The sequence below is a fragment of the Triturus cristatus genome, chromosome 8 (assembly GCF_964204655.1).
Source record: "Triturus cristatus chromosome 8, aTriCri1.1, whole genome shotgun sequence".
NCBI classification, from domain to species: domain Eukaryota; kingdom Metazoa; phylum Chordata; class Amphibia; order Caudata; family Salamandridae; genus Triturus; species Triturus cristatus.
In genome coordinates this window covers 1,474,852,569-1,474,872,937 of record NC_140591.1, presented here as the reverse complement: position 1 = coordinate 1,474,872,937, position 20,369 = coordinate 1,474,852,569, and the positions used below count along the sequence as shown (strand labels likewise).

At 47.0% G+C, this 20,369-nt stretch overlaps 1 protein-coding gene and 1 long non-coding RNA gene across 3 annotated transcripts in view; one reads left to right on the top strand and one right to left on the bottom strand.

Annotated features, from left to right (window-relative positions):
* The window catches only part of P2RY6 (pyrimidinergic receptor P2Y6), a 273,825-nt gene that overhangs the window by 241,674 nt on the left and 11,782 nt on the right, over positions 1-20,369 (bottom strand). For both annotated transcript variants that reach the window (XM_085623309.1, XM_085623308.1), the window contains one exon: positions 12,910-13,389. The gene's annotated coding sequence lies outside the window, so the exon portion shown is untranslated. The remainder of the gene's footprint in view (positions 1-12,909; positions 13,390-20,369) is intronic.
* LOC146805964 (uncharacterized) overlaps positions 7,750-20,369 on the top strand; it is a 78,136-nt gene continuing 65,516 nt past the window's right edge. Inside the window, exon 1 of the long non-coding RNA XR_014967946.1 lies at positions 7,750-7,880. This is a non-coding gene — a long non-coding RNA (uncharacterized LOC146805964). The remainder of the gene's footprint in view (positions 7,881-20,369) is intronic.

The window sequence follows — 20,369 nt, the reverse complement described above, 5'->3', positions numbered from 1 at the left end:
GCGCACTACTACACCAGGCATCGCCCTTCTATAAATCACTGTCTCGGGTTGTGCTTGCTCAGTAGCAACAAAACAGCTCTAGAACTTATTATTTGTTTTTTACCTATTTTTCTCTGTGGCACTACAGAACACCCCTGTCTTAGGAAAGCTACTAAAATATGCATTTTCCTTCACCTTTTGTAAGAATTACCACTACGCTTCAACTTGCCTACAACTTGCCTCCTGTTCAGTGTTTACAGTACCAATGGAGCAGTCCGATGGCCTGCATATGCTTAACAAATGCACGCAGCAAAGCACAACGTACAACAACAACATACTTTCCCCACACCAAACTTGGCACCCCCTAGCTCACACATCAAAGTTCTGAAACCCAGCTAGATGGGTGTGCATGTTTCTTAAACTCAAATCTTGACAGACCACTTCATAATAAAAGGTAAAGAGCCATAGGCAGAGATTGACATCAGTAGTACACCCGTTGACAAGAGTAGAACTCCCTGAGAGGCTTTGAGGAAGTCTGTATGAGAAACTTGAGCTGTCATCTTGATCTGATCTAGACTTTTATGAGGATGTATGAGTAGAGAGTGAACATTTCAAAGCATTCAACAGAGCCATTCAAAATGGTGGCACACAGTATGAAATTGCTCTGGATGCATGAATGAGCCATTATGTAAGAGTAATTTATGATGTAACACTTTGCTGCTCGTAGCCTAAGGGTGGAACGTCATTGTGAATGAGTGTGTTTGCACTATGGTTATGAAACAGGAATTGCATAATTTAATTGCCAAAGAACGAAGAACTATTGGGCGATGCATTCCAAAAAAAGTTGCCATTTCAGTTTCCTTATGTGTTACTGTATGACACATCCTCAACCATTAATTCAGCCAGTGCTTCCTTTTTTTCACTCAGCAAATAATCGCCCTCAGCCAATGTGTGCATCCCTCAAATGACAGAATCCAGTTGCCTTACCTTCTTTCCAAAACCCCAATTATTTCATCCCACCGAGAAGCACCAGCGGTTGAAACATACCAAACCCGGTAATCAATGCGAAGGCGAATGCTGCTACCCAACGCTTTCTGACCGTATCAAATGACTTACAAACTCCCTGAAGTTATCTACTGTCCTATATAAGCAAGAGGGACACTAAACCAACACAACTAACCAAGGAGAAGAATTCCTAGGGCTCGAAGTATTGTACTAGAATGTTTATTGCTGAGGCCATTTTGTCCCGTCCTCCAACTCAAATAGTGGTTGCCATGCCAACAGGGAATGGCGCGGGTTAGACGAACAGAAGGGCATTCTCCTTCTGCGAGCAGCAGCGCCTTCACCCTGGCCTTGCTTCACCCTGGCCTTGCTGCCTATTCATGCCAGGCTGATGGGTTTATGTGCCGTTCACAGCTTTTTCATGTTCTGAATAGAACACAACTGATTTAAGCCTATCCCACACCCTGTGCCAGGAAATTAGGACTACAGCTCTATTTAACAATATTCAAGGGCTGGACTCCAGACAGCTGCTGAGGCGACCACTAGCAGGAAGCTACTGCCGAGATGCCAAGGGCAAGGTGCAACTTATGAGGAGGTTTTTCACAATAAACAGAAAGTGCAGTTTTTTAACTCCTAATCAGACAGTTTCTTTGATGTGTCTCTTCAAAACATGACACGGAAGTGGAAGGAAGGTTAAAGGAAGGCTTTGAAGCTTAGAAGTAATTTCATTGGGCGCATTAAACCAAAAGGAAGTGCAGAATGCACATATACTGAAAACCATCAAATCACACAGAAAATCATGCTAGCTTTGAAAAAGTGCATATTTCAAATGCAAACTGTATTTGATTGTGATTACGCAAATGGAAATATTTATTTAGGGGTAGCTGTACACTAGCTGCAAGCAATAGACACCCCAGGTGAACCATGCAATCAGAAATCCCACCATTAGTTTAATATTTTTTTTCCAATATACTTATTTTTCTCAAAAATGGTACCATGCCTAAATTGGCTCCCTTGGAAAAAGACTTCATAGTAATAGTACTTACATATAAGAAAAAATAATAGATACATACAGGGGAGCTTGGGCAGCTCTTTTCATGCATTTGTCCATTCAAGTATCATTCACATTTTGTTTCCGCCCACCACAGCATATAGCAAGGGCCGACATGGACAGCCAGCTTCATCAATTTTCTTTTTTGCACTGTGAGTGATGGCAATTATCTTGATCACTTGTGCACAACTTCCTGAAAAAGTAGTGCACCTTACTTGTGGTCCTGAGCCCCGATTATAGATCAGGCGCACTACCCAAGTCCCTGCCAAGTGCACCTTTTGAAAGGTGCATCTGGCAGAGAAGGTGACAGGGTTCACAATCATCATGAATGCGCTGCCCCAGGGCAGAAGCAAACTTGCAGTTGCCCTGGGCGCGGTGCATTCAGTGAAAGAAGGAGCAGCTGCTTCAAAGCCACTCGTCTTTCGCTGTGCAGGCGGCCGCCACCTGCACTTTAAAGTACAGTGATCCACTTGCTGGCGGGTGCAGTGAGTGGCTGCACCCACCTGCAGTGGAATGTCTGGGGAGTGTCCGCGGGACCCATTTTGTCCCCTCTAGAAGGCTACCTTCAGGGGGTGCACTGACTTTTCACCACTTTTTCCTAGTGCACTGTCAGTGTGCCTTCTAAGGGCATGTTTGCCTCAGCGCCCACGTCTGTAATAGGGTGTGGGGGCAGAGGCAAACCTATCGTGTACGGACCCGATGGTTTCGGTGCAGGCAAGTGTTGGAAATCTTGCACTGCATCATGCACTAAGGGATAAGGTGGTTGTATCACACACTGAGGCCACATTCATGCATATGGTATTGTCGTGCCCGTGGTTGGCAACATTCTGGGTGAAAATAGCCAATATATAGGCAGCGTGGTCGCACTGGATGGCTTACACTTTTTGTTGGGGCTCACCTCACGTACGGCACAAAGTACATCCCAAAATAAATTCTTGGATTTGGCGATGATGACAGCTAAGCAGAGGATAGCTATGTGCTGGAAATCGCGCTTAGCCCCCCCCCCCCCCCTCAATTATGGCTCGCCGACCTATGCAGAGCCCTAATAGCTGAATTTGAGATCTCTCAGGGCAACATACCAGGCCTCTCGATAACACCCAATCCTCCAAACTAGGGGAACTTACCTCACTGCAAGTGAGGCTAAACTGGCAGATTCCCATATCTGATTACCGGATTTATATTAGGCCGTCCAAAAAACAGGTATGGGCGGGTGACCTGGGTCACAGGAAATCTTAAAGTCACGCTACCATAATTTTGGCCCTTTTGCCTCCTCAAACTCACCCCCCCCCCGCCCGCCACATAAGATGGACTCATGATCCGGCAGCTCTCGGGCGCTCTCACATTAATACTTCGTCCAATGCAAGCATGGCGTTGAGCTGCGGTAGCCAATGATAAACACAAGATGAGCACGAAGGCACTTACCCTACCTACGTTAGTTGTTGTTAAGAATATTTCTTTTTGCGCATCACAATGACTGCAATCTCTACTCTGGATTGCTCAATTTACCAAATTTTTGGAACAAAGTATACTGTATTCCCTTTGTATTCAAGTATCTGTTACTGTGGCCGCTGCATTATACATTGTTGTGATGCTATACGTTATTGTATACTGCCACTGTGTACGGAGTTACACATGTTCTTCAGAAAATCAATGCAGAAATATATTTTTTTTAAGTGGTTGTATATCACACTGCCAAAAGGCTGCCCTCTTAAGTGCAGGTGGGGAGAGGGGGGCCTATCCTGATTCTACTTCCAGCAGCTATTCTTGTGGTGGAAAAGAAATATGGGACCCCTTGGTGAATCATTCTGTGCCCTCGGGCAGTGTACTGACATTTGGGTAAAAGTATATGTGCATGATGAGTCTGTTGCCATGGTGATCAGCAGCCTCCAGGGAGAGGTGGAGGCTAGAGGACCACCCATCGCCCTAGCCTTTTCCAGCACCCAGCTCCAAAGGCCTCACTTAAAGGGCAATCACTAATTCCCTTCGTCCCACTTGTATTCTGTCTGGAAGCTGGTTTTAAAAGTCAAAGGGGGCAGAACCTGGCACTCACACCTGCCAGCCAGATTCAGCAGCCTAGCAAGGGAAACAAAGGCCTCCAAAGCTACACTCTGGTTTGCTCCTTCACAAGACAGCAGAGAGATTAGTTAACTTCCTTACTCGCAACATGTTTGAAAAGTATGTAGGAATATGAGTATTATTACCTCATTAATAATTCTTTATATCACACGAAACACTTTCCATTGTTCTGAGGGCTTAATTGAAAGTGTTTATATGGCTCATCTCAACGGAACCCATTTTATCAACTTTAGAAAAAACACTGACAAAAAACTTGCAAGGATTCACATTTTGCAGGCTCCATCCGTCTATTTGCAGTGGGACTTGCCTGTTCCAAAAGGATGCCTACAATTAACACACTGAACTGTTTTACACATAATTCAAACCTGTGATTTGAGATTACAAACAATCCCCTAGCAGGGCCGGACTGGGAACGCCAACTGGTCCTGGCAATTGTGTAGGTCCGGTTGTGGATGCGGGTAGGTTTGAGGGGTGCACATGAAAAACACTGCAGCTGCTTTTGTTACAAGGGGTGATATTGCAGCTATGCTGCAAAACCGGCCCCCTGTAACACAAGCATTTGCAATGCAAAAGGTCTCGCATTTACGCCAGACCCATTTCTTTGCAAAGGGTTGCCAACACGGACAACGGGAGGGAGGGTGGGCGGAGAAGGCACGGTCAACGGGAGGGAGGGAGGGTTGTGGGGAAAAGGTATGGACAACAGGAGGGTCGGTGTGGGGGGAGAAGGCACAGACAACGGGAGGGAGGTCAGGCAGGGGGAAGAAGGCACGGACAACAGGAGGGAGGACGGAGGGAATAAAGAAGACACCAAAGCATGTTGTGTCTGCAGTAGGATAAGCAAATGAAAGAAAATAGTGCTAAAAGTCTAAATAACACATACCGTGTAACAACCGAAGTAAAGGGGCCAGTTGCCATGGGAGGTGACAAATGGAGAGGAGGTGGCACTAAGGAGGGACTTACAAACCTATTTACAAATCAGAAGCCAGCATTTAGGACAGACAATGACACAAGCCAATGGCAAGTATGGGCGGGGAGTGGGCGGGGTTTCTATTTGCTACTCCACCACAACAAGTCTCACAGAGCAGCGCATGCGCGCTGGCTCTAGCCTCGACCTAAAAAACGGCCCCCTAGGAGTCCAAAACCGGCCCCCGCCCTGGTGGCTCATCTGGGAAACACCCGGTGCCTGCTTCAGCCAGTCCAGCCCTGTGCCCTAGAACAAAAAAAATGATCTTTAAACTAATTTATGATTCAAATGTGTGACAAGAGATTACACATGGTTCTCTGCAGCAAATACAAATACCTTAACCACCTCAGCTGCTTTACCAGTGATATACCCTGAAACTTGTTGGAAACACATATATGCCTGCAGCAAGTGCCTAAACCCCCTAATCTACCTCACCATGTAGTCTGTTTGTGAGTCATAAAATAAACCAGAACAGCTTTACAATCAATGTTTCCAAAGTTATCAGGTTTTTGGGGACACATTTTGTAATATTTATGCACACGTACTGGCAGATTATAGACTGACAGTTATTGACACCGCCTTTCCTTATACGACACACTTCCAAATACGTGGACTCCCCGTTTGATGTATTTCCTTTTCCAGCACAACTCTTTTTTTCAGGAGGTTCCATTTGATTTTTCAGCATGAATTTTCAAGGATGGAATCTGCCCCTCCATGTCACAATATAATATTTAGGGGAAAAATGGGTCCTCTGCAACAAGCTAACTTGCCCAAGGCAGAGATAATCTCAATGAATTACAAAAATAAATCTCAGACCATTAATTATAAAACGAAGGTAGAGGGCACATAAACAGACATGCAACGAAACAGTGTAATTGATACAAAATTAGAAAAATCATTTTAATCTTATTAATAACAATGTTATTGTGTCTTTAGGAATAATTATTGGCAATAAAAGTATACGCTATATTAATAACATACATTACAGTCATCAGACATACTAACATGCATACATACCCATGCATACATCCACTTCTATCCCCTCATTATCACTGTGTTACAAAATTACATTATGATGGTACAGTATATATTTATATCACAAAATAAACAAAGTGTTTTAATTGACTAATACACCAAAACAATTGTACATATTTGTGGCCAAAGAACAAAATTCTGTATATCTATGGTTTTCTATGCAATTTGCTCCCATGGGCCTCATTACAAGCGGCTGGTGTGATATGTGATATGTGGGGTGCAATAGGTTTCACCCAATTATGAGTTTTTAGTGAAGAACATGCAGATGTTGGTTCCTACTGTAGCAGATTCCACCTGTTGGGATAATACCAGGCATTCTGTGCCCATAAATGTCAAAATCTTTTACCAGCCCATAATTGTTGCAATTACCCGGGCACTCATAATGAGGGCTGATGTGTCGTGCGCGTGTGTGTGTTCCATTTAAACAGCAGGGGCCATATTACGTATGAGGCGCATTTTCATGGTTAGCGCAGGGCGCGCCTTTCAAAAGATGCGCCCAGTGCTAACCAGGAAAAGGTGCCGTATTATGCTCAACGCGCTGCCCCCAGGGCAGCCGTGAGCTCGTGCTGCCCCCAGGGCGGCCGTGAGCTTGTGCTGCCCTGGGGGCAGTGCATTCAGGTGATAAACGGAGCGGCTGCTTTGAAGCTGCTCCGTGCTCCACTGTGCAGGTGGCAACCCGCCTGCACTGTGAAGGGGGATTAGAGATCCCCTTGCAGGAGGGTGCAGTGAGTGACTGCACTCACCTGCAAGGGGATGTCTGGGGGGGGTCAATGGGACCCCCTTTTGATCCTCCAGAGGGCTGACATCAGGGGGCGCATGGACAGCTCCTTTGCCTCTGCACCTGCATCTTTAAAATGGTGTGGGCGCAGACGCAAAGGGATTCCCTCATTTTTTGGGGCCACTCCCCCATGCAAATGAGGGACCACCTCTGATGATAGCGCTGGCACTTTATGTGCGCCGGCGCTATCGGTGTGACAGAAGGGGACGTACAAGCGTCTGCAACCCCTTCTGTAATACCATAGTGTCCTAGGGGCACGCAAAGGGCGCAAATGCCCGTTGCGCTCCCGGGACACTCCATTAATATGGCCCCTGGTGTGGGGGTGGAGAAGATTTGACAATGCACCATTATGCACAACTTTTTCCCAAACATATCTGTTGTCATGCGGCGAGGCATCACATGGGTCCTGCATCCAGGGCAGACCCATTCAACTTGTCATTGCCTCTTTCTCCCTTTCAAGTTTTGTCCACAATTAGTCCTCTGGGGGCTAGTGGGGAACGTGGCATAACAGCAGCCCCCAATGAGCAGGGTGAGAGGGCCGAGGTCAAGGCAGCTCCCTCAGGCCCTGTGCACGGGTGGCGGCTGAGAGTTCCTGGCTGGGGTGGGAGAGGGTGGCTCTTATTCATGTACTTTGAGAGGAGGGGGGTCCTCTCGAGGTTTGTTGCGCCACTGGTGGGGCGGGGCACGTGGCACCTCTGGTGTCACTGGGGTGAACGTGCTGACGGTTCCCCGTTGTCTCCAGCCAGGAAATGCCGGCACTGCGCCTCTCCTCATAGGGCACTTCAGGCGCCTCTGAGGGCCTTATCAAACGCGCCTTATCTGCTGAAATCCTCTGGCGCGCGCTCAGCGAGGGCCCCGCCTTGGGGTTACACCTCGATGTGCGCTCTGTGCTCGCCGCGGGCAACTGGGAGTCCAAGGCTCCTACGATGGGCTCTCTCCCCGTGGTGCAGTCTGGGTCGGACTGGCAGCGTCAGAATGGCTGGCTAGGCACGTCGGTGAGTAAACCTGGTACTTGGCGGCTTCTGGTCCTGTTTTTGGTCTGTCAGTCAGCTTTCAATTGCCGGTTTCACTGGTATTACTACAAACATTGGCTTCAGCAAGCACAGAGTCATGTAGCCCCCCGTACTTTATACGTCTTTACCAGTTCTACGCTGCCCCTGTCTCCACATGCGGGATATTTTTTTGAGCTATCGGATTCGTTGTTTGAGGACGGAGGGTGGGGGTGGGGGGCATTTGACCCGGAGAAAATTAGAGTTATTCTTATCAGTACTCACCACCATCCTCCTCAGACCCTTTGCAGGAGGTTGTGACCCAAAACTCGTTAAAAGTTTCTTGTAATGAATATTTTCACACGTAAGCGCTCTTTCTAGCTCCAATGGTTACTAGTTACAACAGCTCAGAGCAAATCCGCAATGTAACACCTTTATCAGCCAAGGCAAGCGGCTCTCAAAGTGGTTGCGCGATCACAGACTCGTTCTGCCCTGTTCCAGCATCTGTGCGCCTTGAGGCGTCGCATGCGATGGGAGATGCACACAGTGGACGGAACCGCGGAAGCCAACGCGGGGGGATGCGCTATGTCGAAGTGAAGCCCTCGAGAGCACGGGCTCCGCTGTGGGTTTCCTCCAGGAAGCTGCCAGTCCCAGATAAGAGGCCGTGATGTAATCTGGGCCGCTTTGACTAAAGGAGACAGCGCGTGGCCTGGCCAAGCGGGGGGAAGTAGTGCGAGCGACTTTAGGTGGAAAATCACTGGGCCACAAGGGGCAAGAGTATGCTGCCCACGTGGGGTAGGGTGAGTGTCCCAGAAGGTGCCAGCCTCAAAGAATGGACTTTCGATGGCAAAGAGCCCAGAACCGAGAATGACGCGGCCGCGATTGGATGATTGACCCAGCCAGGGGCGTGGCTTCCATTGGTGCAACAGGTGCAGCGACATCGGGGCCATTCAACCCTAATCGTTGCAGTATCGACTTTCCCACCCCCAGTCTAGGGGGGCACTCTGACACCTATTTATGAAGACCCCCAGGCAGTCTGGAGTGCGTGTAGAGGTGTCTCTTTTATCATGTACTGTACAGTACAGAGGAGGGGTCTCTCCTTACCATGGACTCTGTGTCAGCATGTCACTCGTTTAATTCTCCTCAAAGCACACCTGTTGCCTCGTAAGAATAGAAGAGAGAAAGAGGGGGCAAATAGAGAGAGAGGCAAAGAGAGAGGAGGGGGGGGGAATAGAGAGAGCGTGAGGATGAAACAGAGAGAGGACAGAGAGAAAAAATAGAGACCAAATAAAAAGCGAGGTAGGAGGAAAGAGGGGACGAGCTTGGTATGAGAGCGCGACGCGAGAGAGCGTGAGAGGCAGTGCGAGACAGTAGCAGACATCGAGAGACAGGCTGATTGTCCCTGGTTGTCTGTCTCGCTGGACCTCAGAGTGACCACAAAGTGTGAATGAAGCAGAGAACACGCCACGTGAGAGGTCCGAGGGCTGACGGAAGTCGCTGTCTCAGCTGTGAAGAGCGAGACATCCGTCTCCAGACTCAGTCTAGGGGCGCTTTTCTGAACTTATCTATCACGCACAAGTGCCACGAGGGGAGCGCGGCAAACACTCAAAGCAACGGGGAGGGGGGCAGCAGGGTTCCTAATTCTTTGCACTCGTTTAAGTATTTTAAATATTTTAAATAGCAAATCAATGCATACATGTTTATTTTGATCCCCCGTATGAAACATGTCCTTATTAAAGTGCGCCCAGCGCTTTAACGGCAACTAGACACTACATCGAAGACAACCCAACAGAGAGTTTTTGTTGAGAGTTCCGCCCTTGTAATCACCTTAGATTTGCCCATTATCTGGAGTTTACGCTTGTAGTCATTAAAGGGACATGAGCCCCGCCCTTTTCACCCACACTTACAAGCTGCCAGTATACAATTAAATAAATCGCTTGGCTCGACTGTTTACTTAGAATCGTCTGCGATGGAAAACAAGGAACCGGGAGTGTATTTATACAACAAAAGTCTGCCCAAGGTGCCCTTCAAGCTCTGAGCCTGACTGAAGAAGGCAGGGTGAGAACGGTCCCCTTTCCCAGCAGCCTCAGCAGAAGCGCCAGCAGGCGGTGGCAGGGTAAGAGAGGTCAGTCCCGCTCACACCTGTGTGGTCTGAGGCCCACCCCCATTTCGGAGACCTAGAGGAGGTGGGACCAGGGCGCCCCTTCTTTTTCTCTTTAAATCTATTCTGCTACAGGCATTGGGTCGGGGGTGGGGCCAGTCCCTTGTGACTCAGGGTTCCTAAGTTTAGCGCTCTAATACTGCACGTGTGCAGCCAGGGAGACACACTGAGTGTTTAAATGAAGCGTGCATCAGAGCACTCATCTATGCACGCGCAGCCGTGGGTTTCTCTCCAGTGGTTCAAATATACAAAAGGTGACGGGAGGAAGGCTAGCAACAAGCCTACCCACTGGCAATCACTTTTGGTACATTCCAACCCATTGTTTTTTTGCTCACCATGCCACCTTAGTTTGGACCTGCCACGTGCAAATCAGTGTTAACCCTGCTCAGGGCACAAGTTGGGCCTACACGTGGGTAGACAACATCCACCCACTCCTTTCACAGAGTGGACACCGTCCACCCTGCCAAGAAGTTGTCCCCCACTAAAAACATGCTCCTGCCAAGTAGTTGCCCCCCACTAAATGTATGCTGAATTCGTCCTGGTGTAGGTTTCAGACACCGGGCCACTTTCAGCAGCCCCTGCAAGCTGTCCGCTTTCCTTCCCAGCAGCAACGTGCAGGCGGGGAGGAGGCGTTCCTATTTTAAACCCCACAATGGCCCAAAACAAAGACCGGAGCAGTGTAGGGGCCATCGGGCCTCCTTTTGTTGAAGTATCCTGAATGGGAGCTGTCTGGAGCCTCACAACCACATGCACTGGAGGTGGAACAAAGACACACAGTTTATCACTTAACAAGTATTCGGGCGAGGCATGCTTTTGACCAGCCGCGGTTGGTAGTGGTAGTAGCTGCCGGGGAGGGGGAGGGGCAGGGTGGGGGGTAGTAAACTATGGATTACGGAGGTTTTCAGGTAAGTACGCAAATAAATAAATAAAATGAATTTCGTTGCGTGCACTGCATTGCATTTGGGGATCCAGTGCGCGCAACGAAATTCGTTTTATTTATTTATATGTGTACTTACCTGAAAACCTCCATAATCCATAGTTTACTACCCCCCACCCTGCCCCTCCCCACGTAACCGGCCGGCAGCCACTCCCACTACCAACCGCGGCTGCTTTCGACTTTGTTCAGTCCTGTATATATGACATATGATTTCACGGTAACAATGTCAGGTGTGTTGGTCTGTCCCCGTATTTACAAAAATAATTTAAATACCACTATTTTGTTTTATTTCTTTTATATCTCTACTCATCCCAATGCAGGGTGTCAGAGCGCTTTACATCACACACATACATTGACAATAAATAATGTGTGTGTGTAAATCAATGTGCAGGATGTGTTACATAAGGCAGCGAGAGTCACATGCCCTTCATAGCTCACTGTGCTATATTAGAAGGATTAGAATTTATTAACTGCAAGTAACATAAGGCTCTTTGTGTAAAAAGCAGTAACCCACTCAGCTGCATAGAACAAACATTCGTCATCTGCATGTCACATGATATGCTTTGCAGGAAACACATTAACCCTCTTTGCTACTATGAATGGAAACGGAGACTAGACAAAACAAAGATCTCTTCAGCACATGCGTGAACCTTCAGAGTTATCTTACCATGATTATTACTCCCTGAGATTTACTGGGCACATAAACATCTCTGCAGCAGTTGCATTAATTGAGTAAAAGCTATTTTAAAATGCAGACATTGCAACCAATCAGACAGAACAGATTTACTGCCACATTTCTCCTTGCTGCCAATTTCTTTGTGGCAGAGTTAAAAAAATATATAAATTCATAAGTTGAGGCCCAGATTTTGTGTCAGGGTTGTGTCACTTTTATGGAAAAACCCGACTGCAAAATCGCACTTGTTAAATCTCGCAATGCTCTCAAATGCGCTCGTGATAGAACTGCTAAACATATGTGTGAGGTGTTAAGATCTGATGCCACTTCTTGTGAGGTCATGGGTTATGATGCCACTTCCTGTGATGCCACTTGTGATGTCACACGCTGTGATGCTGTGAGCCATGATGTCACTTGCGTACTGCCTAACTTGGTAAGTCCCCCCTCATCTTTTTTTAGGACTTGTGCTCTGACCCTCCTCTAACGGGAACAGTCCAGCCTGAACTGCCGGGCCAGGAGCTACCTGAAACAAACAGAAGGAACCCAAGACTGTTTCTGACCTGGTTGAGGCTCCTCCAGTGCTCCTCCCTGCCATCTTTCACAAACTAAAACCAAGCAAAAATCTCCTACTCATAAACCACACTTACTGGCAGAGACAAGCCAAGACCAGCAGCGCTGCTAGGTCCCATTAAGTTTCTGCAAAAAACTCAAAATACACCAAAAATTCAATGTTGGTGAAAATTGCAGTTACTATTGATTTCTACTGGAAACCATTGTGCTATATGACATTTGCACATCCGGCTACAGAGGCCAGGCAGAAAAACAAGCAACAATGCACTGGTTAAATAAATATATCAACAGAAATCAACAGACAGCAATAGGCCTCAGACAACAGTTACACATTTGCCAATGGAAGCAAATGAGAGATTGTCCTTGACAGTTTGGGAGATGTTGACAAGCCCATAGGCCCCAGGTTGGGTGCAGCAGCACCCCATTTATAGCTGGTTAAGCGTCATCTCCACCATTGCCTGCACCAAGCGCTCACCTCCTATGTTCGTAAACCAATACCAGGTCCTCTACACAACATGACCCGTATGTGTTCAGTCATGATGGTAGTCCAGCTGCAGCCATAGCCCATCACAAATCCAGCATTATCCTGCACATGCACAGAAATGAAACCAGGAACTACAAAGCCCCCGGTCACCCCTATTGATACAAGAAATTGTGAAATTAGGGATAGACACCTGTATATATGCATGCTTACCTTTCGAAGCGGGGCACCCTCGCTAGTATCTATGAGAAAGCACGGAGGCGGCATGCTGCCAGGTGAGCTTCACCCTCTGGAATCCTTTGCCCCTTTCTCCAGTTCTCCTTCTTGTGAAGTCTTTTGATGATGCTTCCCAGCAGATGCAGAAAGTCTCAACTCAGTGATCGATCAGTTTCCCTTCCATCTTGGATCATTGAGGAAGCGCCACACGTGTGGATGGAGAGGAGATGCGTGGAGTGTTGAGGTGAGGTGCACGTGACTTGCTTAATCCAACACCTCTTGCACCATTACACGGTATCCATTTTTAAGGTGTCCATTCTGTGGACTACTACCGACCCCTGACCTCGGACAGGCCTGATTACAGGATCTCGTCGCTCAATCTGCAGTATACAAATAATGTTATAGGGTCATAGGTGCGCTGTTGTTACACAGATGTCCTCACGATCTCGCCCTGTAGCGTCTACCACGGGTTGAACTCTGAAAAAACAGAGACTGAAATTAGAAGAGAGAAGCACACCCACCGTCTCAATTACGCGATATTTCAGTAGTCCATCATCTACCGTCTTGGTTCATTTCCAGCTTTTCGGCAAGCGTCATCCAGCCAAACAGAATCAGAAAACGTCGGTAATAATATTTGCAAGTAAGATTGACATCAGACAAAACACATACCACACCAGCAACCATCTATGCAGGATAGTGGGGCCGACCTGCTCATACATTGCTTTGTAAAATATTCCACCTTCTGCGCTTGCGTATGAAATTATGATACCAGATATACTTAAGAGTATCGACACAGATGTGTGCTTGTATCAGAGGCCCAGCCCAGGTCAGTGATTCAGGGAGCGGTCTTACAGCCTCTCCTAGCAATCCATGACTAACAAACGCTAGGAAGCAGCTCAGTCCTTTTCTTCAATATTCGCTCTTTTGGTGCAATCTTGAAACTGAGTTGTCACCCGTGCATGAAAATCAGCCTTAGTGAACCCCTTGCCCTCTCTAAGGATAGACGAACTACCGGCCTATATTGCTGCTTCCATCCCTGGCCAATCTACTAGAGAAGATGGTTGTCATTCAGCTCCTAACTTCTGAAGATGAGAATGTTCTATTGTACTCTTTCCAGGCTGGATTCAGACTGGGCAATAGCATGGGCTTGGTGGTGCTACCGGTACTAGATGACCTTTGTCGATTTGTTGATGTGGGTTGGTATCGGGCCTGTTATTAACTCTTTCAGTAGTCTTCGATACCATCCGACCCACAGATTGGCCAAGGCACGCTTTTTGGTTCCCAAGCCCCATTTTACATTTCTCCTTATGATGCTTAGATGGACTTCCCTTGCTAAACTTCTCCACTGGGCAGGGCCAATATTCTACATCTATGCTGATGACACGTCTGATCCTTTCTCCTAGCTCGCTCCTCGCTCTGGCTTGGTGATAGAGCACCAAAAGCGCACCAACTTGGCCACTTGCCTTGCCCTCACTCGGTGGTGGATGTCATATAATGTCCTAAAGTTCAACTCCTTAAAAAGATTTTCCTCTTAACGCCACATATATCCCTCGATGGAAAAGTAATCATGCCCCCTTCTCCTGCTAAAAACAATTGATGGACAGAATGCAGAACAAGGTCATACATTCACCCCAATACAGAGATCTGGGCCTAAATCCATCGTTTTTTTGCTCAACATGCCATTCCAGTTTGAATCCAGCCATATCCAAATGAGTCTTGACCCTGTGCCCCATGGGAACAGTCCAGCACGAACTGCCAAGCCAGGTCCTCCCTGGACTGGAAACAAGCATCCTTGGACCGGTTTCGGGGTTACAGCCCTCTTCAGCCAGGATAGCTTGATTCCAGTGGCATGGAGAGCACGGGACCCATGTCTAGGCATACGAGTTCCACTCGGAGTAACAAATGCAAAAATAACAATTGCTAAGCTGTTTGAAACTTGGGTACTTAAAATGGGCCCAAACCTGTCTCTACAGACCCAGGTCACCAACCCATCAAAAGCAGGTTTCCTCCATTTTACGATCTTGAAGAAAGTATTGCCCTTCTTCGATTCACACTTTCATGTTGAAGTGATCAATGCCATGGTCCAATCACAAGTCAACTATGGCAACACCATCTAACGTGCTACTCGGATAAAAGTATTACGCCATCTTAAGCTGTTTCGGAATGCAGGAGCTACACGGAGTATAAGACTCTGTAGGCAAAAACAGATTATAGACAAGTCCTGTGCACACGTTTACGATAAGTAGGACATTCACAGTATAATATAATAATTCAACACTTGTCGTTCTGTGAATGTTGATTTAATTCAAGATGAGTTCATCAATACAAAGAGTGCCAGCCGACACGTGTTTCGTCATCAGGTAGAGACCTGTGACTCTTCAGGGCGAGATGTCGGTGAAACTTCAAGAGGATCCGAGGTAGAAAGCGGGTGTTCCAGACTATAAAAACTGGAGTACAAAGGTCCCACGGGCGGATAAGACCGTGTACCAATTGAGCCTGGTGTGGGCGGGTGAAGAGCAGGAATGTCTCGCTGCCGGAGTGCACTGTGAATGTCCTACTTATCGTAAACGGGTGCACAGGACTTGTCTATAATTGTTTTGGCATGGGTTTTTAGCCCACACCTTCCACAGGGGTTTTGGGTCTTCCCCTGACCTGTTTGCACCGTGAAGCCATTGTTCTTCATTTCTCTCACTGTACCTCACCGTTTACCTGCCTGAGCGCCATTTTATCCTGTTTTCCAAAACCCTTCGCAGTGAAAAAACAGATTATATTGGTTCCCAGAGCACTGCACTGGCTTCAGATTGGTAGCAGGATGGTCTTCACGGCTATAATATTCAATCCCAAAGCAATTTACACCAGCACCGCTGACTTCTTGCCTGCTCAATTCAAGTGCCATATTCCAGGTCGAGCCTTGCGCTCTACATATGAATTTCTATTGCATTTTCACTAACCTAGAATTGTTGCCAATATGGACAAAACCATCTCTTTGCTGAAGAAGAAGTTTGGACTTTACTCCCCCCTCTACGTATGCACCAAATTAATCTGATAAACTGGTTAGATCTTAAATCTTGACAATTCAATCATTAGGGCCTGCTCTTTCCTCTTGACATTGGCATTGTTTGTCTTTTGTTATGGGGAAATTTTATGTTAAGAGCTGTATTATGTCGAGAAGAGCGTGCCTTTTAAACAGCCTCAACCGTACAACTCAAAGCATGTGACATCACACCCCTACCATACAACCCAATGCACGTGAGATCACACCTCTACCACACAACCCAATGCACATGAGATCACGCCTCTACCATTCAACTTAATGCACATGAGATCACGCCTCTACCATACAATTCAATGCACATGAGATCACGCCTCTACCATACAACCCAATGCACGTGAGATCACGCCTCTACCATACAACCCAATGCACATGAGATCACGCCTCTACCATTCAACTCAATGCAAATGAGATCACGCCTCTACCATACAATCCAATGCACATGAGATCACGCCTCTACCATACAACCCAATGCACATGAGACCACACCTCTACCATACAACCCAATGCACATGAGACCACACCTCTACCATACAACCCAATGTACGTGAGATCACGCCTCTACCATACAACCCAATGCACGTGAGATCACGCCTCTACCATTCAACTCAATGCACATGAGATCACGCCTCTACCTAAAGGATAAGCTTCAATCTTGCACTTTCTGTCAGACCTCGAGATTGGACCTGCTGAAAGCATCGGGCTGAATGCCACCCTACATCCTTATGGAAATATCTGAAGAGTGAGCTCAGCAGAACGGTTGTATGACAGAAGCACGCATGGCTAAACCATGCGTGCTTCAACAACGCAGTCTCAACCACGCATTCTACCGCCTTTACCACACATGCCTCTACAATGCATTTTGTTGTAAAGGCGTGTCTGGTATAGTTATATGACACTCCCCCACCCTGAGACTTAAAACCCCTAGCCCTGCAACGTACCCCGCCCCAGTCCCAAACATGACCCCAACCCAATCCACCCCTGAGCTGTAGAATGGCCCCCAGCCCAAAAACAACCCCATCCCAGCCCCCTGCCATGCACTCTTAAAAAACCAGCCCTGCGCCCTGAAAACTTCCCCTTCTCCATGCCCTGAGCCCTAAAACTACCCCCTTCCCCTGAAGACTACCCCCCCCCCCCCCAAGCCGTGCTTACCAAGCTGAGGTCTGCTACCAAGTCCGATCCTTCCTATTCCTCTCCCCGCCCATTCGGTCTCTACAACTAGACTGCTGACTGCCTTAACCACTCATGTGCGTGGTTGAGGCAAGCGTCTTTCCGCTTGCGTGGAAACAGTACGTGTGGCTTAGCCCGCATGGTTAATAACGTTTCCCCTGCAGAACCCATCATAAAGAGCAGTTTGTTCTAGGTTCTATGTTCTATTTCAGACAATTGTCTTTGAATGTGTTATCCTCAAACGGAATGTGCGTATTTAATAGAAAACCATATATTATGAGAAAGTGATATGCTGATATTCCAAAGAAAGTGATTGAAAATATAAAATATATTAAAACTGCTCTTTGTAAGATAGTTCTAACCAAGTTGTGGAGATTTATAGATTTTAGTATTTTGTTACTATTGTGCACTTCCTATGGTGACTGTAACAATATTAGTCATGTGGAGGCATTTTATCATGGTCAATTTCTCCTCACACTGCTGTTAGTAATCTGGGAAACGGCCACTACAACGCGGCAGTTTCCAGGCATTACCATAACCACGCATGGATTACAACGCATGCGTGGTTACAACGAAAAGCCTTTACCATGCATACCTTTACTACGAAATAAGTAGTAAAGGCATGTGTCCTAAAGTTTAAAAAAAAAAAAGGGGGCAGTTTGCGGTGTCTCCCCCCCCCCCCAAAAAAAAGCATGGCATAAAAAAAGGGGGCTTGGGTGGGCAACACGCCCCCCCCCCCCAAAAACGCACCTGTTTCCAAAGTATAATGAAAAAGACGTGGAGGCAATCGGAGTCGTAAGAGGAAATGGAAAAACACTTCCACTTCCTCTTAACAACGTACAACGTCACCACGAAAGATCAAGGAGAGGAAAGGTAAGGAGGAATGAGGGGGTGGTGTCGCGGAGGGGTAAATTTAAGAAGTAAATGTTTAGGGTGAAAATCCTTTAACATGAAAATGCCATTTACATGCATAGTTTAACAACGAAAATTGTTGTGAAAGTATGCGTGTAAAAGGAATTTTCATGGTAAAGGATATGCGTGGTGATGGCATTCGCGTTGTAACACATGCGTGGTAAAGGCATGCGTTACAACGGAATGCGTTGTAAAATCATACAACCTAGTAATCTAATCCTATGCATTGGGGTGGTTGGCGTGCTCCTACAATATTGAATTTTAGAAATTGTCTAGCCAAAATATTGTATCCAGAATTTGACTACCATAATTTCATAAAGGTAAGTATATGAAGGTATATATAACATTATTTATGTTCTTAACTTGACATCTATTTATCTTGCAGATATATATCTTGAAGGAACTTAGATGCGGAGTTTAGAACAGTAAACCTATACTTACATATATAGGTACCTGTGCAATATTGTATTAGTCAATGTACTGGATACGATATTTTGTTATCACTCAATATTGTGACATGCGTCTGGCTGGTCACGACTAGTAATCCTGCAAGGCGTGCCGGCCATTGTGAGTGTATGTAGTGTGCTCACCACTGCAGCAGCTGCCAAAGCCAGTAGTAGCCCAGGGCACACTTGATGGAACAGAAGCAGCCGGACATGAATCAGGCTATAGAAAGGTTGTTAATACCTAAATGGGCATTACCTTCTATAGCACCAAGAAGCTATGTATATGAAACCTTTATAAATGCACACAGCATGAACTGTTTTAAGCAAGAGCATCTTGCAGTCAGCAAGCCATCAGGGTTTAGTTTTAGATTCTTAAAGAAGGGCTCTGGATGTCCAGAAGGGATTCACATTTTTAGAGCGCTGCAGCGCCTCTGCACTGGAAGAAGCAGCTTAATATATTGCTGGTCCTGTTTCTTGCAGGTGCAGGGCTCCCCCCTATGAAGGGATTGCCCTGGCAAGGGCTGCCACTGGGCCACAGTAGTGAAAGCAGTTGCTTGCAGAGTAAAGGATTGGTGAGTGCCCTCTGTTGCCACCCCTAGGGGGCAGTGATGAACAAGGGTGGGGTAGGACCGAGATGGAGGTAGGTGTTCCCATTGAGAGGAATGTGGCTGATGGACTACCTGGGCCGGCTGTTGCTGCCAGCGCGCATAAGGCGGTCGTGGGAGGGGCCAAGCACATGCATGGGCATGCCTGAAGTTTAGCAGGGGTTCAGCATGATAGGAGTTTGTGTTCTCTCTTTTCAAAGATGGCTGCCATGATGAGAAGACATTAGATCGTGTGAGCTTTAAGTGCATGCTGGTGGGTGGCGGAGAGTAGGCTGAGACCGGGGGAAATAGGAGGATTTTACGCCAAAAGTGACTGATATGTTTTGACCACTGATGGGGGCTCGGCTGAGCCAATTGGAAGGATTAGCATGCGGGCATTAATGACTGTTAATTGCCCTTTTCCCTCTTTATGTGCCTGGGCTTACAAATGCATGGTGGGCAGGTAAGAGCTGTTGTTGTCCTTAGGAGAGAAAAATAGTGCCTAATTAGCACCATTCATGGGAACAGCAGTTTATAGCCCTTTCTCCTGGACATGCTCATCCTGATATGCTAATTATCTTGCCCCACAACAAAATGGCAGGCAATTATCAGCCATAAGCACTCGCAGCACAGGGCAACAATGTTGACTTTAAATATTCGCCCCAGCCTCCTGAGTATCAATTTATTTTTGGTGTGCCCATATGTAGTCATATGAAATCTTTCAGCTGGGGGTTTCAAATGTCGGGTGCAGAGCATTTATTTATTTCCTGAGAGAGCTGTGGGCATCTGGCATGAGGCAGAGGACACACCACACTCCCGGGCACTGTGAAACCTCCGGCGAGCTCCCTCTGCTTCGAATTGAAGGCGTTCATCTAGGGCTGGTTCTATTCCAAACAGGAGACTATCAGAGTTAAACTAAGTAAACTCAGGCGCCAACCTCAGCACACACCGGGATCTTCTGAACACACTCCATCAACATCCGATGGGATAAGAATGTTCAGATTAAACCAAAGTACAACTTCAGGAAGCGCGTGTGTGGCTCAAAGCCACCTCTACTTCAACCCTTGAGTGGCCAGAGATCCAGGTGGCCAACATGTCAGGAGGGTGTGAAGGTCACATTTGTGACATGGGCCAATGAGCAACTATGATGTGCCTTTGGCAGACAGAGGCCCTGCCCCCTGTATTTAAAAATACACTCAGTCTTGACAAGGAGGTCACTGCTTATGTTATATTTCCACATACATGACCAAGTGTGTTGGACAGGCCACACAGAGGGCTTGCTCCCTCCCCGCA